At 41.2% G+C, this 13,736-nt stretch overlaps 1 pseudogene; it reads right to left on the bottom strand.

The window, feature by feature from the left end:
- Positions 1–4,847: 4,847 nt before the first annotated feature.
- LOC122739261 lies at positions 4,848–12,562 on the bottom strand (annotated as a pseudogene).
- Between the last annotated feature and the right edge of the window lie 1,174 nt (positions 12,563–13,736).

Raw genomic sequence — 13,736 nt, 5'->3', positions numbered from 1 at the left:
TAGGGGCATATGTATGTGAGCAGCTAGGTGGTGCAGTGGATAGAATACAGGGCTTGGAGTTAGGAAAACCTGAGTTCAAATCTGGCTTCACTTACAAGCTGTGTGACCCTGGGCAAGTCACTTCACCCTGTTTGTGTCAGTTTCCTCATCTTTAAAATGATCTGGAGAAGAAAATGGCAAACCACTCCAGTATCCTTGCCAAGAAAACCCCAAATGGGGTCATGAAATGATTGAACAACATATATGTATATGATGAATGTAATGGAATATCATGGGAAAACTCCATACAAATTCATGCATGTTCTTCTTCTAGAAACTGAGACCCTGGATTCTTCCATGTGTCCAATTCAAGAGACAAGGAGCTATGAGAAGAAGGTGGTTACACCCCTGGCAAGTTTCTGCCCTGTTCTAGAACCATACAAAGCAATCCTTAGGCTATCAGGTGCACTGAGTCCCATATAGGGAAAGCAGCATGACTGAAGGTCTCAGAAAAGAAAGCCTGTTGTCTTTGCCATGTCTATCACATGCCCCAATTCTGTCCCACCCATTTCCCATAGATATCCTATTGAGAGAGATTTTGTGTTTACTCCTTTCACCTTTGCATTCTGGAAGATTTCCCCAAGTTCACCACTTCATGGGACGTGGGTGGGGGGAAGGATTGCTAGAGTGTTCCTTGAGAACCACAGCCCTGAACTAGCAAAATGAGAGGGAAGAGAAAAAGAGCCCCCCACTGGCTTTAGGGTTTCTTAGTATCCATCCACACAAAGGAGAAAATTTTATTTCCAGACCCCACCACTGAGTAGGCAAATGACCTTGGGAAAGTAACTCATCCTGTGCCCAAGAGGATTCATGGGGGTGCCTGTCTAGTGCTTGGTTGAAAGGGCTCTGGACCACACAGAACTGATGCCCTCATGAATTCATCAGGACCCATGTATTATTTATGGGCCACTAAATCATCATTATGTATGGAGTAAGCAAACTGGAGACTGCTAAATTTAGAATAAATTCCAAATTAGCTTAAATAATACATGCCTGGCAAATGGGACTCTTTTGTGTAGCAAGAAGCTGCCTCTAGGAAAGACTCAGCCAGAGCCTCAGGGGCGAGAGGCCATTGACAAAGCAAGCTCTTTTGTTTTCTTACCCTTCTATTATAGTGCCCATTAAGTTCCAAGTAGACTAACTGGATCCAGCCTCTCCTGGCGCAGCTTAAGAGTGAGGCCAAGAACTCCTGCTACTCAGCATATGGTTAACATGTGTGAATAGTGGGATGAAGTGTTACCAGAGGGACAGATAGAACTCCAAGAAAAATGAAGGTAAAAACAAAAGAGAGAGGAGGATGACTGGCTGGGGACACAGTTATTATCACTGTATATTTATTGAGACCAACAATGCAGTGTTCCGCTCAGGATTGAGCGGAGGAACTGGCTATAGTTCCTGCTCAGTGGGTTAGAGATTGACTCAAGGATCTGTTCTCAGGAAGGGTATCTACAGTGGGGAAAAAAAGGTAAAGTGACTAGGGCACCCTAAAGATACTTTTCATATTATAGGCATTTGAACCATAACTAACTAGGGTAGGGTGATCAGGGCTTTGAGCCAGAGAATTGACATTGAGAAATAGGTGGAGGCAATGCTTGCTTTCTCTCAACAAGACCACTTCCTCTCTGTGAAATCTTCCATTAACTTGTACCTGTGCAATCCTATTCACTAGTTCAATCTAGTGCCCCCCACCCCCAGACTTCCCTCCCAACTTCTAGGGAGTCTTCCTGGAGGCATGGAAGAAAAGTCTTCCATTTTGACTTCATCCTCTTGGACTGTTCTCTGTGTCACCACTGTCTTTCTGCCCTGCCCCATTTACCTTAGCTGAAAATTTTCCTATTTATGGCCATGATTGAGATATTATACCCAGTACTAGGGGCCTTAGTTTCTTCATGGTTATGATCTAGGGTTGTGATGAAAACTTTGGGTATCCTACCTGAGAACTTAAGATATCTTCAGGTATAATTACCCTCTCTCTATCTCTCATTTCCATTCTCTGACTTCTTAGGGTTAGTCTTTTCTAATAAGTCCTTATACCACTCTCAAACAGGTATTTATTGAATGTCTATTTTTATGTCAGGCACTATGGGGAACATGAAGAATGTATGAGATTGAACCCCTACCTTCAAGTAGATCATGGCTCAATTAGGGAAGAGATAATACATGCATATGCAAAGATCATGTATATACATGAGTATAAACACTTACTGCATGACCCTGGGCAAGTCACTTAACCCCAATTGCCTCACAAAAACAAAAACAAAAACAAAATAAATAAAAACAAAAAAGACAATGTTCAGAACAGAGGCCCAAGGGCTCTTCCTTCCAGGTTGACTTCAGTCCATTGAAAACTTTATAAGCCTAATCCTCCAATCAGTTCTAAAAGTCATTTAATTACAGCATCGTTTTTCCCTTTCACCATTTTGTTGTATAAAGATTTGTTTGAACAATAGTCCTAAGTCACTCATATGACCATGAACAAGTTACTTGACCTCTCTCAGTCTCAGTTTCCTCATCTGCAAAATAGGGATATTAATACCCGTAGCACCTGGTTGGAAGGAGATTTGTAGATTTTAAAGTACTCTATAAACCTTAGTTATTATGATGATCTCTCAGGTCTCAACCAGCTAGCGGTCTTTTCTCTCACTTACCACAGGCAGTGGATGCTAAGTGCTAAATGAGAGATGCAGTAAGTGTTATGCATGTTCAAAGGAATGATAAATATATTGGAAGTCCTGCAATCTAATCATAGCCAATCTTCTTGAGTGCAGTCCAAGCGACTTTAGATTTCATAAGGTCATAAGCTATTGTTATCATCATCTACCTTTATATACTGAGGCCAGCTTCATCCAGGGCCTAAGATAAAGATCCCTTAGAGAAGCTCCGTTCTAGAATTCTTCAGCTGGTTTTAAGGCCAGTGTTCCTTCCCAGGAGTATTTAAAAGAATCCTGATTTCACAGTGATTCTATTCCGAATCCAAACAAAGCTACCCTAATTGTACAGGGAGCAAAGTTTGCATTTGGCAGAGGATAGCATGCCCTAATATAGGTCTTCCCACTAACTAGCCAATATACTCTGGTCCCTGGCTCCCATGGAACTCCCTCTCCATAAATCACCTGTAGCCCCGTTTTCCAATTCTTTGTCTGTTCCTGGGAGCTTTCTTTTATCAATTGTTTAGCTGTAGCTGGCCTCCCTGGCTGCCTGATTTCCCCATTACCACTTTAGTGTTAACAGTGAAGTCTAGTTATTAACAGAAGTCATTTAGCCCTATACCCAAAGGCAACCTCTAGCCCACCTCAGAGCTGGTACTTGGAAGAGAGCTACATTATCTCATCCTTTCATCTCCACTGGTTTTCCATTACAGAAAGGTATTTACATATTGGAGGTTTACAATGCTTCTCTAATAGCAGTAATAATGATAATAATAACAATAACAATAATAGTGATTCACATTTATATTAAAACCACATCAAGACAAAAATAACTTCCCTATAAACACTAAATCCTTTTTATTCCTTTCCAGCTTCCCCTTTTTCCCTTTTCCTCTGGAGTCTTGGAGCCTTCTCTAGCCTCTTGGGCTTGAGGTTTTTGCCCTTCCCTACTTTCAGTTATGCTTGACACCATCTTGACCTCCATGTCTTCTTTTTTCCAGGATAAACATTCCTAGTTTCTTCCATAGGACCTTGAATGACATGATTTCTAGCTTAATCACCACCTTGGTCACTGTCCTTTGGACATGCCTGTGTTTATTGGTGTCCTTAAAATGTCCTACCTTGAGGTGAACACAATATTTCCAATTGTAGTTTAGCTAGAGTAGAATAGATAGGTAGAAAAATGGATAAAGCATTTGCTAAGCTTTACTATGTTCTAAGGGATAAGTACTGGAGCAACACATAAAAGCAAGCATGAAGAAACTTATATTTTAACTGGCAAAGATAACACATAAAGGGGAGAAGGAATGGGTGGGGTGGTAGTGTAGCTGGAGATATCCAGGAGGTACAAGTGGAGGTCAGACTGAGCAAGGGAAGGCTAAACCTGGCCTATCGGAGCCCAGGATAGTGTCCTATTCTTAGGTGATGATGGTATTAATAATAGATTACATTCATGTAGTATCTATTATGTGCCAGGCACTGTGCTAAGAGCTTTACAAATTTCTATTTGATCCTCACCACAACCCTGGGAGGCAGGTGCTATTATTATCCCCATTTTCAGATGAGGAAACTGAGGCAAAGAGGGTTAGATAACTTGCCCACGGGTTACATAGCTAATAAGTGTCTGAGGCTGGATTTGAACTCAGGTTTTCCAAACTCTAGACACCAATGCTCTAACTACTGAGTCACCTGAAAGTTGTGGCATTTAAAAAAAGGTTTAAGAGACATAATTTCTGGGTAATTTAATAATTTTATTAATAATGGCAGCATTTTAATAAAAGGATCATCATTTGGTCATCTTTCTTAGACCAAAGATAATCAGGGTGGCAGGCTCATGACTTATGTTCTTTTTGAAGAGTAGTGTTCAAAAGTATGGTAATCAACTCTGATTGGTTAGCAGTTAATGAGAGAATGAATATTACAATGAGGGGCTACTTCTTTTTTTGTTATTTTTCCCCCTCGGGGCAATTAGGGTTCAGTGACTTGCCCAGGGTTACACAGCTAGTAAGTGTCAAGTGTCTGAGGCTAGGTTTGAACTCATGTCCTCCTGAATCCAGAGTTGGTGCTTTATCCACTGTGCCACCTAGCTGCCCATGTCCTATACTTTTTTTTTTTTAGCAGGCATAGTTAAGTTTATTCATTATATCTATAAAAAAAGTCTTATGTGGTTGCCACAACAGCTGCCTGGGTCCTCTGGACAGACACCTGAGTGTGAGTCTTCACAAGATGGTAGGTGAATTCCTTATAGGGAGACTTAGTAAACATAGTCTCTTTCCACAGGTCTGGGGTTAGGTAGCTGTATGTTTTGGAAATGGCATCGAAGGTAGCTTTAGCAAAGTTTCCCAGAGTAGCAGTACAGCCCCTTGCAGAAGTGTAGCAGTCATCAATTCCAGCCATCATCAGGAGCTTCTTAGGCACAGGAGCTGATGCCAGTACCTCGAGGGGCGGGGATCAGGTGCACCAAAACCGATCCACAGCACCCAGTGACCTTGTAGGACACCGTGTGAGGCTTGCCCATCTTATTTCCCCAGTAGCCACATCTCACAGGAACGATGGACAGCTTGGTCAGAATGATAGCATCATGAATAGCTATGGCTACTTCCTTGGAGCACTTGACACCCAAGCCAACATGGCCATTGCAGTTGCCAATGGCCACAAAAGCTTTGGACCTGGTACATTGTTGAGCTCTAGTTTGTTTCTGAATAGGCATGATCTCCAGAACCTCATCCTTCAATGCAGACCCCAGGAAGAAATCTATCATCTCAGATTCCTTAATAGAAAAGATAGATCTCCAAAGACTTGATCTTCATGTCCTTGACTAGGTGGCCCAGCTTGGTAACAGGAACTCACTCCTTATCCTCGGCCTTTCCTCCTCGGCCGCAGCCTCAACCCCTCGACCTTGACCTCGGTCCCCACTGCGGAAGCCACCGCCCCCAGGGCCTCCAGCTCTTCCTGCAGCACCCAGTCATCCGCCACTTGGTGTTCCTTATATTAGAAGCATATACTTTTTTTTTCCTTTTAAATAGAATTTTATTTTCTGAAATATATGTAAACTTCTAATCCCACCCCTATCCTCCCCATTCAAACAATTTATGTCCCACTCAAGCCTGAGTAGAATACAATGGCTGTGGGACAGCTAGGTCGTGCAGTGGATATAGCACTGGCCCTGGATTCAGGAGTACCTGAGTTCGAATCCGACCTCAGACACTTGACACTTACTAGCTGTGTGACCCTGGGCAAGTCACTTAACCCTCATTGCCCAGCAAAAAAAAAAAAAGAATACAATGGCTGCCCCACCTGGGTGGAGTCTACATAAAAGAATAGCTCAACCTTCAGCTACAGAGGTCTTGACACAAGGATTAAGAAAAGGGGGAAATCTGAATCTGCCCAAATCACCGGTAATAAATAATCATTTCTTTCAAAGGGGAGAAAATGGTTCAAGGGGAATTGAGTATATGCTTAGAGATCTCCTAGTACCAGGACTAGCAAGATAAGGCCAAAGTTCCGTGGAACTCTAAGGAAGGAAGTCATTCTCTGGTGGAATTTGAACCCATATCCTGTGAGTCCTGAGGTAGTGTTCTTTCCACTGTACCACATAACATCAAGCCACAAAGCGTCACTGGAAGGAGTACTCACCCCAATGAAATCATAGATACTTAGAGTTTGAATTAAATGTCATTTTATTAGGTCTGACTCATCTTTCCAGTCTGTCATGACTTTTCTGGATATATTTTATCATTCAGTACTATCTATCCCTCCTATCTCCTTATGATCTGTAAATTTGAATCCCAACCTGCTTTAGACTTGAGAATTTTTAAAAGCACAGTCAGGTTTTGTCACTGTCTGCTTGTATAAACAGACTACATGCTAAATCCAGCTTTGCCTGGGGTAGGAAACACAACTAGTTTAGAGGTCCATCCATCAACATAGGCCTTTGGCTGCTTGAGTCCAGCCTATTTGAGGGTTATTCTGGCTCAGTCCCATCACCTCATTCTCAAAAAACAAACAAATAAATAAGCAAGCAAATAGATAGATAGATAGATAGATAGATAGATAGATAGATAGATAGATAAATCTGTATTCTCTTCCCGGTTCCATTTTGATTCTATTTCTAATTTGACTTTTTCTGAACTTCCTAGCCACTGAGGAAGGAATAGTTTGTGTATTGTTTTCATCCAAGTCATTGATTTTTAAAAAAATGTTGATCAAAATAAGGCCCAATTGAAGGGGTCTGGAGTTCCATCCTTTCAGTTTAACACCAATCTGTTTATAACTATTATTTAAATCCAATCATGCAACTAATTCCCAATCCATCATTCTGTTATCCAACCCCTATCTCCATCTCTTACCCACACATATGTCACGAGAGACTTTGTCATGTGTCTTGCTGAACCCTAGATATATATGATGTCTACAACACCCCCTGCTTTACCAGGCCAGTAATTGCCAACAAGGGAGAATAGGTTAGTGTGGCCTCTCCTGTTCTTTATCAAGCCAAGCTGGCTCTTAATGATCACCACTTACCTTCCTAAGTGTTCACAAACCAACCCTTTAATAATACATTCTAAAGTTTTGCCAGGAGGACTCTCAATCAAGCTCATTAGCCTATGGTTGGGAAATTTGACCTTCTATCTTTTTGTGTTTTTAATCTTAGCCTCAAATCTTTTTTTCATTTCTACCTCACAGGGTTGTTGTGAAGAGCAAATGAGATTAATATTTTAAAAGTGCATAGCACAGTGTCAGGCACAGGGTGGGTATTTAATAAATGCTTATTCCTTTCCATTCCTTTCCCCCCTCTAAAGTTGCTTATCTCAGATCTGGCAGCATGCATCTCTTTTTCTATAGATTTTCCCCCCAAGAATACTGACAACAGCTTGGCAATGGTACTTGGAAGTTCGTTCATTACCCTGAATAGAGTTTTTCTGTACAAGTCAGTCAGTCAATTAGTATTTATGAAGCTGTTACAATGTGTCAGGAACTGGAATAAGTCCTGGTGAAACAAGGAAAGGCAAAAATACTGTACCTGACATCAAGAAGTATGCATTCTAAATGGGGAGACAATGTGTAAATAACTATATACACATGAGATATATACATAGTAAATGGAAGATAACCAGATGAAAGGTACTGAGTGGTGGTAGGGGTGGGGGGGTAGGAGAGCTGTCTTGCAGAAGGTGGGATTTAAATGGAATCTTAAACATAAAGCCAGGGAATCAAAGAGCTGGAGTCAAGGAGGGAGAACATTCCAGGGATAGAGGACAGCCAGTTCAAAGGAAAGGAGCTGGCAGATAGTAAGTAAGCCAGTATGGCTGAATTATAGCATATGGAAGGGAGTTGAATGTAAGAAGACTAGAAAGGCAAGATGGTGCAAGGTTGTAAGAGCTTTAAATGACAAACAGAAGGTTTTATACTTGATTGTGGAGGTAACTTAGAGCAATTGAAAAGTTTATTGAGTCAGGGTGGGGTGACATGGTCAGACCTGTGACACTTTGTCAGCTATGTGAGGGATGGATTGGAGTGGGAGAGACTTGAGACAGGAAGACCAATTAGAAGGTCATTACAATAGTCCAGGTGAGATAATGAATCCCTGAAGTAAGGTGTTGATTGTACCGGTGTAGAGAAGAGAATCATACAAAAGATGTGAATGCAGATAAAATTTAACAAATGACTGGATCTATGGGGTGAGAGTGAGGAATTGAGGATGAAGCTAGTCAACCTGAGGCTAGTTGACTCAACAGTAATGGGAAAATTGAGAAGAAGGGTTTGTGAGGGGAAAGTTAATGAATTTTCTTTTGGACATGTTGAATTTGAGATACTCACAGGTTTGAGATGTCCAAAAGGCAGTGACTGTTACTGGACTAGAGCTTAGGAGTGAGTCTATGAGTGAATTATGAATTTAGGGATTAGCAGCACAGAGATGATAACTGAATCCATGGAAGTCAAGATCACCATATGAGATAGTATAGAGGGAGAAGAAAAGAAAGGCCAGGACAAAACTCCAAGGGACATTTTCCTCCTCTCTACCAATTAGTAGGCATGACATAAATTAAAATGCAGCAAAGGAAACTGAGGAGTAATTAGATGTATTGGAGAGGACCAGGAGACAACAGTGTTATAAAAACTACAGAAGAGAGAATATCCAGGAGATGAGGATGATCAAATATTTTGTGTCAAAGACAGCTTTCTCAGGAAAGGTTTACCTGAGGAGAAGATTGATATAGGATTATATTGGGAATGTTTGGCTCAAGTGAGGAATTTTTTAAGGGATAGAGAAGACAGGTGAATGTTTATAAGCATAAGGGAAGGTGACTATGGATAGGGAGAGACTGAAGATTGGAATGTATGGAGCAAACTGTTAGAAAAGATGAGAGAAAATGGTATTAGGGGTGGGTATGAAGGGGTTTGTCTTCAGAAATGAGAAGGGCTACCATTTCATCAGAGCCTCATTAAGGACAGTTAACTGCTTCCTTCTTATTGTTTCACTTATATTGGGTTTCATTTCCCTGTTCCTTTTTGGGGGGGGCAGAGCAATGAGGGTTAAGTGACTTGCCCAGGGGTCACAGAGCTAGTGTCAAGTGTCTGAGGCCGGATTTGAACTCAGGTCCTCCTGAATCCAGGGCTGGTGCTTTATCCACTATGCCACCTAGCTGCCCATCCCTGTTCATTTTTTTTATTGTCCAATATAAAAATTGTACTCCCCAGGAAAGGAAACAGAATGAGTTGAGTATTTCTGTCTTCACTTCATTTTTATCTTCAACTTCATTTTACAAAACCCCATTTCTGACCCTTAGAACTCACCACTAGCCTCACCTCACTTAAATCTGTCTTCTTTATTCATCACCTACACCCCCAAAGCTCTCACTCTCAAAGTCTTCCTTTTTATTGGCTTCCCCTTTGTTCACTTCCTGTCCCAGGTTGATTAATTTGGGCAGGAAGACCAGCTCAGTTGTGTCATTTCCCCTTCATTATGAACCTTTGAAGCTGTTCTTATATCATTTGTACTTTTATTTATGTTATTTTAATTATTCTGTTCTCCCTCTTTCCCTTGCTCCTTCCTTCCCTGGCTAATAGAAATTATAGTTTTTTCACTCCTTTCTTCCCTCTATTCCTTCTACTTCTCACACATTTTACAGAAGGCACTGGCATTTACCAACCTCCACAATAGAAACATTGTTCCTCACACCACCCTATACTTAGATGGTCTCTATATTAAATCTTGCCTCCTGGACCAACTGAACTTCTCTGTCCCTAAATGAAAAGTCCCTGGGAAATAATTAGCTCCATTTTCCACTTGACAGAGTTCTAAGTCAGAAACATTCACCAATCATCATGTCCTATTTACTAGGTTATTGTTCATGTAGCAACATAATTTTCTAGCCAAGTCAATGTGTCTTCTGTTTCTCCTGTTTTATTTCAATTCAATTCAGCAAATATTTATTAAGCATGTGCAAGGTCTTGTGGTAGTCACTTGGGACACAGAGCAAAAAAACAAAACATAGGTCTAGAGGTGGAAGAAACCTTGAAAGTTACCTTGTCCAGTTCTTCATTTTACAAAAGAAGAAACTGAATGAGCCAAAATAACTTGATCAAGGTAAAATGGCTAATATGTATTTGAGAGAAGATTTGATCCTAGGTCTCCCTGGCTCCATGTTTTCCATGTCATTCCACTACACTAGGCTGTCAGATTCTAATTAAAGAAAGCTACATTCTACTGGGGAATGGGAGTTTTTGTATACAATATGCACACAGGTAAGTAATAAAAAATAATGAGACATTAGAAAATCTTTGGGTAGGAAACCTAAACTGAGGCATGAAGAAAGACAGGGATTCTAAGAGGTAGAGGTGAGGGGAGATTGTGCATTCCAGGAACAAGGAAGAGGTCCAAATAAAGGCACAGAAACAGAATGTGGCACCTGGACTTCCAAGAATAGTTAGTAGTTTAATTTAGCTGGAATGCAGTGTTTATGAATAGAAATAATATGAAATAAATCTGGAAAAGTAGGCGGGAGTCATGATAGAGAGCATGACTTCCTTAGCAAATGCCAGGCTGAACATTTTTAAAAAATCTTATCCTAAAGACAACAGGAAGTTATTGTGAGATGTTTTAGCAGAAGATTGACAAAGGTTAAACATGGGACTAAGGAAAATTAATGTGACAGCTGTGTAGAAGGTAGATTAGAAAGGGAGAGGGTCTATAATAATGAAGACCTATTTAAAAGCTAGTTCAATGGTCTAGGTGAAAGGTGATGCAGACTCAAAATGTGAATGGAGGGAAAGAGGTAGGTGCAAGACATGGCATGAAAGTAGAGTAGATAAGAGCTGGTGACTGATTAGATATGGGGAGGGCCAAGAAAGAGGGAAGAGCTGAACATGATGCCAGGGCTTCTGACTTGTGTGACCAGAAGGATGGTAGTGTCCTCATCAGAAACTGGGATGTGTAGAGTGGTGGTGGTGGTGGTGGTGGTGGTGGTAGTAGTAGCAGCAGCAGCAGTAATAGTGTGTGTGAGAGAGAGATGGGGAAAGACACACACACAGAGGAAGAGAATCATGAATTCTGTTTGGATATGTTGAGTCTAAGATGCTTATAGGACTTCCACATGGAGATGGAAACTATATAGCTATATAGCTAAGTGGCACAGTGGATAGCACCTTGGACCTGAAGTCAGGAAGACCTAAGTTCAAAATCTGCCTCAGATACTTATTAGCTTTGTGACCCTAGGCAAGTCACTCAAGCCTCTCTCAATCTCAGTCTCCTTAGCTGTAAAATGTGGATAATAATAATACCAGCCTCCCAAGGTTTCTGTGAGGATCAAATGAGATACATTTATTTATTCATTTATCTATTTATTCACTCATTAATTCATTTACTTATCTATCTATATCTATTTATTTATTTATTCATCTATCTACCCATCTATCTATCTATCTATCTATCTATCTATCTATCTATCTATCTATCTATCTATCTGTCTGTCTGTCTGTCTGTCTGTCTATTTATTTGCAGGGCAATGAGTGTTAAGTGACTTGCCCAGGGTCACATAGCTAATAAGTGTCAAGTGTCTGAGGTCACATTTGAACTCAAGTCCTCCTGAATCCAGGACCAGTGCTTTGTCCACTGAGCCACCTAGCTGCTCCCAAATGAGATACAATCATAAAGCACTTAGCACAGTGCCTAGTACATAATAGGCACTTAAAAAAATGTTTGTTCCCTTGTTCACCCTTCCCCACTAAATGGTGGAGTTTATAAGATTCTAGTGAAATATCTAGATCTGAAGTCATCTGTATAAAGATCATAACTGAACCAATGACATCACTGGGAGAGAGACTAGAGAGAGGAGGGTCTAGGGCAGAGTCTTATGAAGCAGCCTTTCTATTTTAGTAGGTAGGAGATCGATGGTGATTCAGTAAAGGACACCCAAATACATCCATCAGACATGTAATAGGAGAATTAGGAGAGAGCAGTGTGATAGAAGCCAAGGGAGAAAAAAGTTCCAAGTAGGAAACAGAGTAGTCAACAGTGTCTTAGGGAGGTCAAATAACATGAGATTTGAGAAAAGGCCATTGGATCTAGCAATTAAGAGATCACAAGAAATTATTTCCCACTAGCTACTTGGTTTCAACTCCACTCTCATCATTCCCCACTCTGATCCTAGGATAAGCTTATCACCAGAAAATTTATCACCATGGAGGCTGCTTCATCTTTGGTACTCAGACCTCATCAAGACCCTCAGTAATCCCAGCCCCTCTGACTAAAGAGCTAGAGAGAGGAACAAAATACTCCTCCTAAAACCTCCCTTTAAAGAGAGTTCAGAGGCACAGCCAGCTTTTCTTTTCTCACCAGCTACACTGCTTGGTTTAGACTCCACCATCATCATAGCTTCAAGCTTGGTGCCTTCATCCTCTTTACCTCCTTCCTTGACTTCCTCCTTTGTGTTCTCATTAGATTGTAAGCTCCTCAAGGACAGGCACTGTCTTTCTTTTCTTATTATATTTCTTTTCTTATTTATATTCCCCATGTTTGGCACAGTGCCTAGGAAAGACTTTAATAAATGTGTGTGGTATTGTTTTGGCTTGGATTGGATTGGAGAGAGCAGTTTCAGTAAAATGGTGAGAAGCCAGACTACAATAGGCTAATAAGTGAGTGAGAGGTGAGGAAATGGAGACAAATCAGTATAGGAATGTTTCTAGGAGTTTGGTGTTATTTATTTTTTTTCTTTTCCACGGGGAGGCATCGCGGAAGAGGCGGCGAGGTGGAAAGCCTGGTAGCCAACCTCCGTCGACGAGGCCCGGGACACACAACTTAACGATCCGCCAATCGGGAACCGCCACCGTCAGAGGAGTCAGCCCTGAGAGCAGGGCACGGTCTGCTTCACTAGAGCAGGAACCGCCACTCCGCGCCCCCCCCCACCCCCCCTGCGACACACACACACACAGCCGGGCAGGGGGGGAGCTAAGGACAGGCGTGAGTGAGCGACCATCGTAAGTAGTCTCCCTTCATAGTCTGCCTGATGGCCCTCCCTCGCGGGACCGGGGTCACCACATCAATCGGAGAAGGAGTTTGGTGTTATAAGGAGAAGAGATATGGGAAAGTAGCTTATAGGAATGGCAGAGCAAAGTACAAATATACATACATATGTATGTATGTGTGTGTGTGTGTATATATATATATATATATATATATATATATACATATATATATATAAATTAAGGAGAACTATGCATAATTAATGGCACTAGGAAAGATCCCAGCAAACAAAGACAAATTGAGGATGATATCGAGGGAAAGCCGAAAAGTTAAACTTCCAGAGGGTACAAGCAAAGAAAGAATTAAAGGTACAAGTAGAAGGGTTAGCCTTGGCAAAGGGAAGGACCACATTTTCATCAGAGACTGGAATAAAGTAAGAAAGAATAGAAGAACCCTGGCCTATATTCAATAAGGTTAAATTTCTCATGGATAAATAAAATTCAGCTTTAAAATTATGGGGAAGGGGAGGCATAACAAGAAAGCAGTCCATTTGCCAATGATCTGGGGGTTTTAGTGGACTGCAA

Source organism: Dromiciops gliroides, chromosome 2 (genome assembly GCF_019393635.1).
Source record: "Dromiciops gliroides isolate mDroGli1 chromosome 2, mDroGli1.pri, whole genome shotgun sequence".
In the NCBI taxonomy this organism is placed as follows: domain Eukaryota; kingdom Metazoa; phylum Chordata; class Mammalia; order Microbiotheria; family Microbiotheriidae; genus Dromiciops; species Dromiciops gliroides.
Note: the sequence above shows the minus strand (reverse complement) of the source record. Positions and strands in the feature narration are given on the sequence as shown.